At 47.6% G+C, this 12,754-nt stretch overlaps 1 protein-coding gene across 1 annotated transcript in view; it reads left to right on the forward strand.

The window, feature by feature from the left end:
* SBK1 (SH3 domain binding kinase 1) overlaps window positions 1-12,754 on the forward strand; it is a 64,144-nt gene that overhangs the window by 5,486 nt on the left and 45,904 nt on the right. The gene's annotated exons all lie outside the window — the stretch shown is intronic.

A 12,754-nucleotide genomic window follows, 5' to 3' on the forward strand; every position in this document is an offset into this window, starting at 1 on the left:
GTGAACAGTCCAGGGAAACGAGATTAGATTCAGTTGCCAGGCGCATTGGAACACACCTGCAATCCCAGCACTTCGGGAGGCCGAGGCAGGAGGATTGCTTGAACCCAGGATTCAAAACCAGCCAGGGAAACATAGGGAGACCCCCATCTCTACAAAAAGTGAGAGAAAAAGAAAAAATAGGGCTTGCGCGATGGCTCACAGCTGTAATCCCAGCACTTGAGGAGGCAGAGGCAGGAGGATCACTTAAGGCCAGGAGTTTGAAACTAGCCTAGGCAACATGAGACCCCATCTCTATAAAAGAAAATAAAAAAGAAAAAAAAGCCGGGCATCGTGGCACGTGTCTGTAGTTCCAGCTACTCAGGAGGTTGAGGTGGGAGGGTTGCTTGAGCTTGGGAGGTCGAGGCTACACCGAGCCATGATGGCGCCACTATAGTCCAGTCTGGGAGACAGAGCAAGACTCTGTCTCATAAATAAATAAATAAATACTAGCCGGGCATGGTGGTATGCACCTGTAGTCCTAGCTACTCGGGAGGAGGCTAAGGCGGGAGGATTGCTTGAGCCCAGTAGTTCAAGGTTACAGTGATTGTATCACTGCACTCCAGCCTGGGCAACAGAGGAAGACCCTATCTCTAAAAAATATAAAAATTAAAATTAAAAACATAATTTTTTAAAAAAGAAAAAAGATTAGATTTAGTGATGTAGAAGTCGAGAGTGACTTTGATAAGAATGCATCATGAAGCCTGACACGGTGGCTCACTCCTGTAATCCCAGCATTTTGGGAGGTTGAGGCAGGCGGATCACTTGAGGTCAGGAGTTCAAGACCAGCCTGGCCAACGTGGTGAAACGCTGTCTCTACCAAAAATACAAAAATTAGCCCTGCGTGGTGGCACGCACCTGTAATCTGAGCTACTTGGGAGGCTAAGGCAGGAGAATAGTTTGAACCTGGGAAGTAGAGGTTGCAGTGAGCCGAGATTGTACCACTGCACAGAGCGAGACTCTGTCTCAATTAAAAAAAAAAAAAAGAATGCAATCATGAAGCAGTGGAAACAAAACCAGGTTTGATGTGGTTAAAGAAGGAAGATTGAACACACACATGTAACTTCTCTGTATCCTAAAGCCCCATTGAAAGGACAGTGAGGCTGAGTGCAGTGGCTCACAACTGTAACCCAACACCTTGGAAGGCCGAGGCAGAAGGATCACTAGAGCCCAGGAGTTCAAGACCAGCCCGGGCAAGACCCTGTCTCTACAAAAAAATTTTTTAAATTACCTGGGCGTAGTGGCACGTATCGGTATTCCCAGCTCCTGGAGAGGCTGAGGTGGGAGGATCGCTTGAGCCCAGGAGTTCAAGGCTGCAGTGAGCTATGATCGCACCACTGCACTCCACCCTAGGTGACAAAGGGAGACCCTGTCTCTTACAAAAAGAAAAGAAAAGAAAAGAAAAAGGATAGTGAGTGGATTGTTTAAGGTGTGTGCATCAGTCTTTTATTGCTTCCATAACAAATTGCCATAAACTTAGTTGCCTTAAACTAAACAAATTAATTCTTATGGTTTTATATATCAAAACTGACACAGATCTCACTGAGCTGAAATCAAAGTGTTGACAGGACGGCTCTAGGAAGCTCTTCCTGGAAGGGCTTTCTGGATGCTACAGGCAAAAACCCATTTCTTTGACTTTTCCATCTTCCAAAAGGTACCTGCATGCCTTGGCCCGTGACCGCCTCCCTCCAGCAAGGTAGCAGCTCTCTGATTTCTCGTCACATCACTTTCTTTTTTAAAAAAAAAAACAAAAAACAAAAAACAAAAAACAGAATCTTGCTCTGTAGCCCAGGCAAAAGTGCAATGGCCCAATCAGGCTTTGACCTCCTGGGCTCAAGTGGTCCTCCCTCATTAGTCCCCCAAGTAGCTGGGACTACAGACATGCGCCACTACACCACAGCTAATTTTTAATTTTTTTTTTCAGACAGAGTCTCGTTCTGTCGCCCAGGCTGGAGTGCAGTGGCACGATCTCAGCTCACTTTAACCTCTGGGGTTCAATCGATTCTCCTGCCTCAGCCTCCTGAGTAGCTGGGATTACAGGCGTGCACCACCACACCTGGCTAATTTTTTTATTTTTAGTAGAGACACCGTTTCGTCATGTTGGCCAGGCTGGTCTCAAACTCCTGACCTCAGGTGATCCACCCACCTCAGCCTCCCAAAGTGCTGGGATTGCAGGCTCGAGCCACTGCACCCAGCCTAATTTTTAATTTTTTATAAAGATGGGGTCGAGGGAGGCGGAGGCGTCTCACTATGTGGCCCAGGCTGGTCTCGAACTTCTGAGCTCACGTTAGCCTCCCGCCTCAGTTTCCCAAAGTGCTGGGATTACAGGCATGAGCCACTATTTGTGGCCGTATCACTTTCTCTGACCACACCTGGGAAAGGTTTTCACAATTCATGTGATTAGATTGGGCTCACCTGAATTATCCAGACTGATCTCCCCTTCTCAAGCTTCTTAACCTTAATCACATTTGCAAAGTCCCTTTTGCCATGGAAGGTAACATGTTCACGGCTTCTGGAGATTAAGACATGGACGTTTGCAGGGGGCCATTGTTCTGCCTAACATAGCATGAAGCAGTGAGAACTAATCAATTGAAAATGGAGAAAATAGCAACACCATTTTGGAGTCTGGAAGATAAATGAACACATGGTAATAACTGACTTAGCAGGCTGAGGAATTTGCACTTTAAGTGAACCCTAAACTGGGGTTAGGACAGGCCAAGGAGTATAATTTATCCTGCCAAATCCCCCAAAGGTGCTGGCATTAATACCCTAAGTACCTCTGGAAATGAGAGTAAAGCTGGGCATGAACCCCAGGAGGACTAGGGTAAGAAGGGCTTAAATCCTCAAATGTCCTTGTGGCCAGGTGCAGTGGCTCATGCCTGTAATCCCAGCACTTTGGGAGGCTGAACTGGGAGGATTGCTTGAGGCCAGGAGTTCAAGACCAGCCTGAGCCACATAGCAAGCCCTTGTCTCTAAAAAAAGGTAAAAATTAACCAGGCGTGGTGGTGTGCACCTGTAGTCCCAGCTACTTGGGGGGCTGAGGTGGGAGGATTGCTTGATCCTAGGAGTTTGAGACCAGCCTGGGCAACATAGTGAGACCCCATCTTTACAAAACAGTTTTGTTCATTCCTGGAGGTCCCTCTCCCTGTCAAATAGCATCTAGTTTTTGTTTCATAGTTATAGTATATTTTCTTAAATATCTAAATATAGTAGTAATAGTTCTGGGGGTTTTTTGGTTTTTGTTTTTGTTTAAAGATAGAGTCTCACCCTGTCAACTAGGCCGGAGTGCAGTGGTGGGATCAGGGCTCACTGCAGCCTCCACCTCTGGGGTTCAAGCAATCCTCCTACCTCAGCCTCCTGAGTAGCTGAGATCATAGGTGTGTGCCACCACACCTGGCTAATTTTTAAAAATGGGGTTTTTTTTAAAGATGGGTCTCACTATGTTGCCCAGAAATCAAAACTATTGGCCAGGCTCGGTGGCTCATACCTGTAATCCCAGCACTTTGGGAGGCTGAGGTGGGTGGATCACCTGAGGTCAGGAGTTCGAGACCAGCATGGCCAAAATGGCAAAACCCTGTTTCTACTAAAAATACAAAAATTAACCAGGCATGGTGGCACATGCCTGTAGTCCCAGCTACTCGGAAGGCTGAGACACAAGAATTGCTTGAACCTGGGAGGTGGAGGTTGCAGTGAGCAGAGATTGCACCACTGCACTCCAGTCTGGGTGACAGAGTGAGACTCTGTCTCAAAAAAAAAAAAAAAAAAAAAGGAAAGAAGGGAAGAAGAGCTAGGCAGCAACTTTGTTGTTGATCCAGCAGTCTTGGCCAGCCTATAGAGGAGCTCAAGAGCAAACACTGTCCAGGAGAGGAGCCCCAGTGTCCCCACTGTCCCCACTGTCCTCAGTCATTGGCTGGAGCTGCCCAACAAGACCTTAGTCTTGGCTCAAATGCTGTGGCAGATCTCAAAGACAGTGTAGTTAAAGGCTGTCAGCCAACTGCAATCCTCAAAGCCAAATAGCAAGTTCTTTCTTTTTTTTTTTTTTTGAGATGGAGTCTTGCTCTGTCACCCAGGCTGGAGTGCAAGGGTGTGATCTCAGCTCACTGCAACCTCTGCCTCCTGGGTTCAAGCAATTCTCCTGCCTCAGCCTCCTGAGTAGCTGGGATTAAAAGTGCCCGCCACCATGCCTGGCTCACTTTTGTATTTTTTAGTAGAGGTGGGGTTTCACCATGTTGGTCAGGCTGCTCTCGAACTCCCGACCTCAGGTGATTCACCAGCCTCGGCCTCCCAAAGTGCTGGGATTACAGGTGTGAGCCACCGCACCCGGCCTGGAAGTTCTTTCTTGAAAGGAGAACCAAGCAGCCACCTCCATGACTACTACAGATGGGAAATAGGAAAGAAAGGGTATGAAGATTAGAGGATCAGTGCAGGCATCCCACATCTGAACAAAGGAGCTCCAGAAAGACAGTAGAGAGGAGAGGAAATAGTCAAAAAAATGTTTCCAATATTTCTTAGAACTGAAGGGCCTGAGTTTCCTGATTAAAAGAGCCCATGGAGTGACCATCCAAAGGATAAAAATAGGCTGAGTGCAGTGGCTCATGCCTGTAATCCCAGCACTTTGGGAGGCTGAGGCAGGAGGATCACTTGAGGTCAGGAGTTTGAGACCAGCCTGGCCTATACAGTAAAATCCCATCTCTACTAAAAATACAAAAAAAAAAATTAGCCGAGAGTGGTGGCACGCACCTGTAGTCCCAGCTACTCTCGAGGCTGAGGCATGAGAATCGCTTGAACTCAGGAGGTAGAGGTTGCAGTGAGCCAAGATTGCACCACTGCACTCCAGCCTGGGTGACAGAGCAAGAGTCCGTCTCAAACAAACAAACAAAAACAAAGGATAAAAATAGACCCATGCCAAAGCCAATCGCCAATAAATTTCAAAACACAGGGACAAGAAGAAAATTCTCCAAAATTGTATAGAGTATCAAGAATTATAATGGCATCGGACTTCTCAACAGCAATCCTGGAAACAAGAAGACAATGAACTATGTTTTTTCTGTTTTTGTTTTTGTTTTTTTGAGATGGAGTCTTGCTCTGTCGCCAGGCTGGAGTGCAGTGGCGTGATCTCCATTCACTGCAACCTCCGCCTCCCAGGTTCAAGCGATTCTCCTGCCTCAGCCTCGAGAGTAGCTGGGACTACAGGCGCATGCCCCCACACCCAGATAATTTTTGTATTTTTAGTAGAGATGAGGTTTCATCATGTTGGCCAGGATGGTCTCGATCTCTTGACATCGTGATCCACCCACCTTGGCCTCCCAAAGTGCCGGAATTACAGGCGTGAGCCACCACGCCCTGCTGGAACTATGTTTTCAAAAGTAGAAAAGAAAATTATTTTCAGCCTAGAATTATTACTATTACTATTATTATGATTATTACTAAAGACAGGGTTTTGCTCTGTCACCCAGGCTACAGTGCAGTGGCACAATCATGTCTCACTGCAGTCTCAACCTCCTGAGCCCAAATGATCCTCCTATCTGAGCTTGCTGGGTACCTGGGACCACAGGCAGTGCCACCACACCCAGCTAATTTTTTAATTTTTGTAGAAACAGGGTTTCGCCATGTTGCCCAGGCTGGTCTTGAACTCCTGGCTCAAGTGTTCCTCCCATTTCCGCCTCCCAAAGTGCTGGGATTACAGGCATGAGCCACCATGCCCAGCCCTCAGCATAGAATTCAATACTTAGCCAAACTACTAATAAAGTGAGAGTAGAAAAAACAATATTTTCAGATTGGCAAGAGCTCAAAAATTTTACCTCCTATGCACCCTTTCTTTTATTTATTTATTTATTTTTTTTTTTGAGATGGAGTCTTGCTCTGTTGCCCAGGCTGGAGTGCAGTGGCGTGATCTCCGCTTACTGCAAGCTCCGCCTCCCGAGTTCACACCATTCTCCTGCCTCAGCCTCCTGAGTAGCTGGGACTACAGGTGCCCGCCACCACGCCCAGCTAATTTTTTGTATTTTTAGTAGAGACAGGGTTTCACCATGTTAGCCAGGATGGTCTTGATCTCCTGACCTCGTGATCCACCCGCCTCAGCCTCCCAAAGTGTTGGGATTACAGGCGTGAGCCACTGCACCCAGCCTACGCACCCTTTCTTGAGAAAGCTACTGGAGGATGTACTCCACTAAAATAAGGGAGTAAACCAAGTAAAACAAGAAATAGTAAACAAGAAAAACAATAAAGAGTAAAACCTGGGCCAGGAGTAGGGGCTCACATCTGTAATCTTAGCACTTTGGGAGGCCAAAGCAGGCAGATCACCTGAGGTCAGGAGTTCAAGACCAGCCTGGCCAACATGGTGAAACCCCGTTTCTACTAAAAATGCAAAAATTAGCTGGGCATGGTGGCACGCGCCTGTAATCCCAGCTACTTGGGAGGCTGAGACAGGAGAATCACTTGAACCTGGGAGGCAGAGGTTGCAGTGAGCCAAGATCACACCACTGCACTCCAGGCTGGGTGACAGAGTGCGACTCTGTCCCCCCCCCCAAAAAAAAGAGTAACATCTGGACTCCAGGAAACAGGGATTGAACGTAAGAGAGAGGAGAAGGGAATCTCGCAGTTCACACTCAAATAAGAGGAGATTTCTTCAAGGAGATGAAATTGATAGACTACCTAATGTCTTTGAATTTTGGAGACATTTACACAAGTAGGGGAGAATATGGGTTGAATGATATACAAACATGTAGGTAAACCAGTACTCCCCTCTCCAAAAAAATGTTATCAAACCCAGGAAATGCAAAACTTTTGAACAGAAAAGGGAAAGAAATTTAAAATGAAAATTTCTGCAAAAGACTCTGCCAAGAGAATGTGAAGAGAAGCCATAGAGTGGCAGAAAATATCAAGTGCTCCTTGGTATTTTACCCAAATAAGCTGAAAATTTATGCCCACAGAAAATCCTGCACATGAATATTTGCTAGTTTCGTTTTACTGTGGTAAGGACACTTAATATGAGATTTGTCCTCCTAACATATTTTTAAATGTACAATACATGTATAATACATGGTTGTTTTATTTGAGACATGGTCTTACTCTGTTGCCCAGGCTGGAGTACAATCACAGCTCACTGCAGCCTCCATCTCCTGGGCTCAAGCAATCCTCCATCCTTGGCCTCCAGAGTAGCTGGGACTACAGATGCATGCCACCATGTCCAGTTAATTTTTAAATTTTTTATAGGGACAGAGTTTCGCTATGTTGACCAGGCTTGTTTCGATCTCCTGGGCTCAAGTGGTCCTCCAGCCTCAGCCTCCCAAAGTGCTGGGATTCCAGGTGTGAGCCCCTGGTACAGAGTTACACAGCAGCTCTTTAGAGCTTATTCATCTTGCTTTATTGAATCTTTATGCCTACTGATGAGCTATTCCCCAATTTCTTCTGCAACTCTGACAACTATAGAACCAAAATCTAGGAATTAGACTTTTTAGATATCCCATATAAGTGGAATTATGAGATATGTGTCCTTCTGTGGCTTATTTTGCTTTGCATAACGTCCTTGAGTTTCATCTATGTTGTCGCATATTTTTTTCTCTCTTTCTTTTTTTTTTTTTTTTTTCCTTTGAGACAGAGTCTCACTCTGTCACCCAGGCTGGAGTGCAGTGGCGTGATCTTGGCTCACTGCAACCTCTGCCTCCCAGGTTCAAGCGATTCTTCTGCCTCAGCCCCCTGAGTAGCTGGGACTACAGGCATGCACCACCACGCCTGGCTAATTTTTGTATTTTTAGTAGAGATGTGGTTTCACCATATTGGCCAGGCTGGTCTCGAACTCCTGACCTTGTGATCCACCCACCTCGGCCTCCCAAAGTGCTGGGATTACAGGCGTGAGCCACCATGCCTGGCCTGTCATCGCATATTTTTAAGACTTAATAGTAGTAGTCTGTTGCATGTATAGATCACATTTTTTTCATCCATTCAACCCATTTGGGTTATTTCTACATTTGGCTGTTGTGAATATTGTTGTAAAGAACACAGGAGTGCTAATACCATTTTCAGAATTTTTTTTTCTTTTTTTAGAGACAGGGTCTCATTATATTGCCCAGGCTGGTCTCGAACTCATGGCCTCAAGCAGTCCCTCCACTTTGGACTCCCAAAGTGCTGGATTAAAGGTGTGAGCCACCGCACCTGGCCTCTCTTTCAGATTTTTTTTTTTTTCTTTTGAGACAGAGTTTCTTTCTTATTGACCAGGCTGGAGTGCAATGGCGCAGTCTCGACTCACTGCAAATTCCACCTCCTGGGTTCAAGCAATTCTCCTGCCCCAGGCTCCCAAGTAGCTGAGATTACAGGAGTGAGCCCCCATGCCCAGCTAATTTTTGTATTTTTAGTAGAGACGGGGTTTCACCATTTTGGCCAGGCTGGTCTCAACAAACTCCTGACCTCAGGTGATCTGCCTGCCTCGGCCTCCCAAAGTGCTGGGATTACAGGCATGAGCCACCATGCCCGGCCATAGGTTGTCTTTTCACTGTGTAGATTGTTTCTTTTGCTAAGCAGAAGCTTTTTAGTTTGATGTAGTCTCACTTGTCTATTTCATTTTTTTGTAGAGATGGGGTTAGGCCATGTTGCCCAGGCTGGTCTTGAACTCCTGAGCTCAAGCAGTCCACCCACCTCGGCCTCCCACAGTGCTGGGATTCCAAGTGAGAGTCCCTGCGCCCAGCCCCACTTGTCTATTCTTGTTTTTGCTGCCTGTGTTTTTGGTGCCATATCTGCACATGAATATTTATGGCAGCTTTATTCATAATTGCCAAAACTTGGAAGAAACCACAATGACAATGTCCTTCCATAGGTACACCCATACAATGGAACATTCAGTGATAAAATGAGCCATCAAGCCACCCAAAAGACACAGAGGAACCTTAAATGTGTATTGCTACGTGAAAGAAGCCAGTCTGAAAAGTACTATCTGACTCCAGTGATACGACATTCTGGAAAAACCAAAACTAAAGAGAATAAAAAGATCAGTGGTTGCCAGGGGGCTGGTGGGAGAGAGGGAGGGATGAAGAGGTAGAGCATGGTGGATTTTTAGGGCAGTGAAACTATTCTGTATGATACTGGGAGGGTGGACCTGTAACGTATATTTGTCAAAACCCATGGGACTCTACAATACAAAGAGTGAGCCCCGATGATGTAACATATGAACTTTAGTTAGTAACTATGTATCAATCTTGGTTCATCAGTTTTAACAAGTGCACCACACTGATACAAGATGTTAATGGTAGGAGAAATTTGTTGGGAGGAGAGGAAGTATACTACAAAACTGAGTCTCTCGGTCGATTCAAATGCGTTCTGCTCAGGCCAGGTGCGATGGCTCACGCATGTAATCCCAGCACTTTGGGACGCCGAGGAAGGCAGAGCACCCGAGGTCTGGAGTCCAAGACCAACCTGGCCAATATGGTGAAACCCCGTCTCTACTAAAAATACAAAAAAATTAGCCAGGCATGGTGGTGGGCGCCTGTAATCCCAGCTATTCGGGAGGCTGAGGCAGGAGAATCACTTGAACCCAGGAGGCGGAGGTTGCAGTGAGCTGAGATCGAGCCACCGCACTCCAGCCTGGGTGACAGAGTGAGACTCCGTCTCAAAAAATAAAAAGAAACACGTTCTGCTCAATTGTTCTGTAAGCCTAAAACTACTCTAAAATATAAAGCCTATTATTAAAAAAAAAAAGAAAAAGAAAAAAGAGAAAGGAATCATAGTGTTCCACACAGAGCTGTAAATAACGTTTCCACAATATGTAAACATTTCCAGTCTTACCAATGTTATAATGCAACTGTAATGTGAGGGGGAATAGGATGTGGGAGTGGGTGGGAGAGGGAGTGGATGGACATAAGGAGCTAAATTCTCTTCTCCCAAAGTGGGAGGTTGGTAAGGAATGCCTAAAACTGGAAAAGAAGCAATGTAAACATGTTATGTAGGAAATGTGGAGGTAAAAATGACTAATCACGAGCTAAAAGAGTTGAGATGGTTGTCCTTATGAAGTGGGAAAAGGGACCGGGCGTGGTGGCTCACGCTGTAACCCCAGCACTTTGGGAGGCCGAGGCAGGAGGATCTCTAGAGGACTGAAGTTCGAAACCAGCCTGGGCAATATAGTGAGACTCTCCCCCATCTCTACAAAAAATTGCAAATTAGCCAGTCACAGGGGCTTCTGCCTGTGGTCCCAGCTACACAGGAGCCTGAGGCGGGAGGATTGCTTCAGTGAGCCGTGATCACACCAATGCACACCAGCCTGGGTGACAAAGCGAGACCCCATCTCTTAAAAAATAAATGAGAAATGGGGGTGAGGCTGCACCTGTGTGTTGATTCTAAACAATGGGCATATCTAACTTGAATAAAAATTAAAAGTATATTTTCTATATGTACATAAGAAGAGAAGAAATAATAAGAACAAACAAAAGAGACTGGGAAGTTGCAGAGCAGAGAGAAGGAAGCCAGTTCCATCAAGAAGCTTTGTTCAGGGGCCCAGAAATGGCTCAAGACGTGGGTCAGGAGGAGACGCCAGAGCCTCGGTGCCCATGAGAAAGTGAAAAAGAATGAGGGGGTCCCGGTGCAGTGGCTCACGTCTGTAATTCCAACACTTTGAGAGGCCAAGGCAGGTGGATCGTTTGAGCCCAGGAGTTCAAGACCAGCCTTGGCAACGTGACGAAACCCTGAGTCTACAAAAAATAAGAAAATTAGCCAACCATGGTGCATGCCTGTAGTAACACTACTCAGGAGGCTGAGGTGGGAGGATCGCTTAAGTCCAGGAGTTAGAGGCTGCAGTGAGCTATGATTGCACCACTGCACTCCAGCACTCTGGCCTGGGTGACAGAGGAAGACCCTGTCTCAAAAAAAAGGAAGGAAGGAGGGAAGGAAGGAAGGAAGGAAGGAAGGAAGGAAGGAAGGAAAGGGAAAAGAAAAAGACAAAGAAAGAATGAGGAGGATGGAGTGGGGAAGAAGGGAACCTCTGAAGAAACAGGGTCCATGTAGCCCCTCATGGGGAAGGGCCCTTCTGCCACTGAAGCGGATGGAAGAAGTGGAGGAGGAGGGAGGCTGGAGGAGGGGTTGTGGTTTGATGGCAGAGGCAGTGGAAATGTATCTCATCCATCTGTTTTCTCAGTGAAGTGGGAGCCACGGTTTGTTTGAGGAGAGAGGAGGAGGTGGGAAGTCATCCCAGACCTTGCTACAGAGTGGGCTCCACGGACAGCAACGTCAGCACCCCTGGGGGCTGGCGGGGTGGAATGCGGAATCTCGGGCCTCACCAAGACCCCTAGGAGACTCACAGGCGAACTACAGTTTCAGAAGCTGCTCAGAAAGGGCAGGAAAAAGCAACTGGGAGGCATAGTGAGGCCAGAGGTTGGGGGCACTGTACTGAGTGCCTCTCCGAGACCCGCACCCCTGAATGAGAAGGGGCACTGGCAGCTGCGGGGTGACCCTCCCAGGCAGAGTTGGCTTGCTTGGTGCAGGCAGAGAGCGGATGCCTGGCTAGCGCTGTGCCAGGCTGGTCCTATAGCAGGACAGGTGGGCATGGGACTGGGCGTGTTTTCCAGGAGGCCATCGTGGTGCTGGCAGAAGGGGGTTGCTGAGCAGTGAGAAAGTGCTACAGGTGGTGGATTGAAGTTTTTATTTTATTTATTTATTTAGAGACGGAGTCTCACTCTGTTGCCCAGGCTGGAGTGCAGTGGTGCGATCTCGGCTCACTGCAACCTCCGCCTCCCAGGTTCAAGTGATTTTCCTGCCTCAGCCTCCCGAGCAGCTGGGACTACAGGCGCCCGCCACCACGCCCGGCTAATTTTTTGTATTTTTAGTAGAGACGGGGTTTCACCCTGTTAGCCAGGATGGTCTCGATCTCCTGACCTCGTGATCCGCCCTCCTCGGCCTCCCAAAGTGCTGGGATTACAGACGTGAGCCACTGCGTCCGGCCAGTGGATTGAAGTTGATGCCTGCAGGTACTAGGGCAAGCGATGAAGAGGATAGAGGGGCGGAGCAGACGGGGGAGTGCCCGAAATAGAGAACTCAGAGGGGGTGAGGCGTGGGGTCATTACGCAGGCTGGGGTGTGGGCCTGGGAGCAGTGGCCAAGGGGCTTGCAGAGGAGAGGGTCGAAGGGGACGGGAGGAGGTCAGGGAGCTGAGAGGCTGCTGGAGGCTGCTGAGAGCTCCTCTGTTCTCTGAGGTTTGTACCCCACAAACCTAAAGATGGTGAGAGAGGAAACGGATTCATTTGCTCTGGGGTGTGGCTGCGTGGGGACTTTTGAAAGCTCCCCGGAGTTTGAGAACCACGGTGTAAACATAGAGACAGAGAGAAAAAAAAAGACAACAGGGGAGTAACAAGAAGGCACCCTAAGGTGGGAAACGGTGGCTCACGCCTGTAATCCCAGTGCTTTGGGAGGCCCAGGCGGGAAGATCACTTGAGACCAGGAGTTTGAGACCAGCCTGAGCAATACAGTGAGACCCCTGTCTCTACAAAAAATTAAATTAGCCAGGCATGGTAAGAGGATCGCATGAGCCCAGGAGGTGGAAGCTGCAGTGAGCCGTGATCACACCTCTGCACTCCAGCCTGGGCGACAGTGAGACCCTGTCTCCAAAATACAAATTTAAAAAGGTACTCTGGGGCTAGCACAGACCGAGGACCTCGAGTGGACCAGCTGGGGAGGGGATTCATATCCTGGGTTGTGGGCGAGCAGAAGATGGAAATGTCGTGGTCTTGCCCTAGAGAAGC

This window comes from Pongo pygmaeus, chromosome 18 (assembly GCF_028885625.2).
Source record: "Pongo pygmaeus isolate AG05252 chromosome 18, NHGRI_mPonPyg2-v2.0_pri, whole genome shotgun sequence".
Taxonomy (NCBI): domain Eukaryota; kingdom Metazoa; phylum Chordata; class Mammalia; order Primates; family Hominidae; genus Pongo; species Pongo pygmaeus.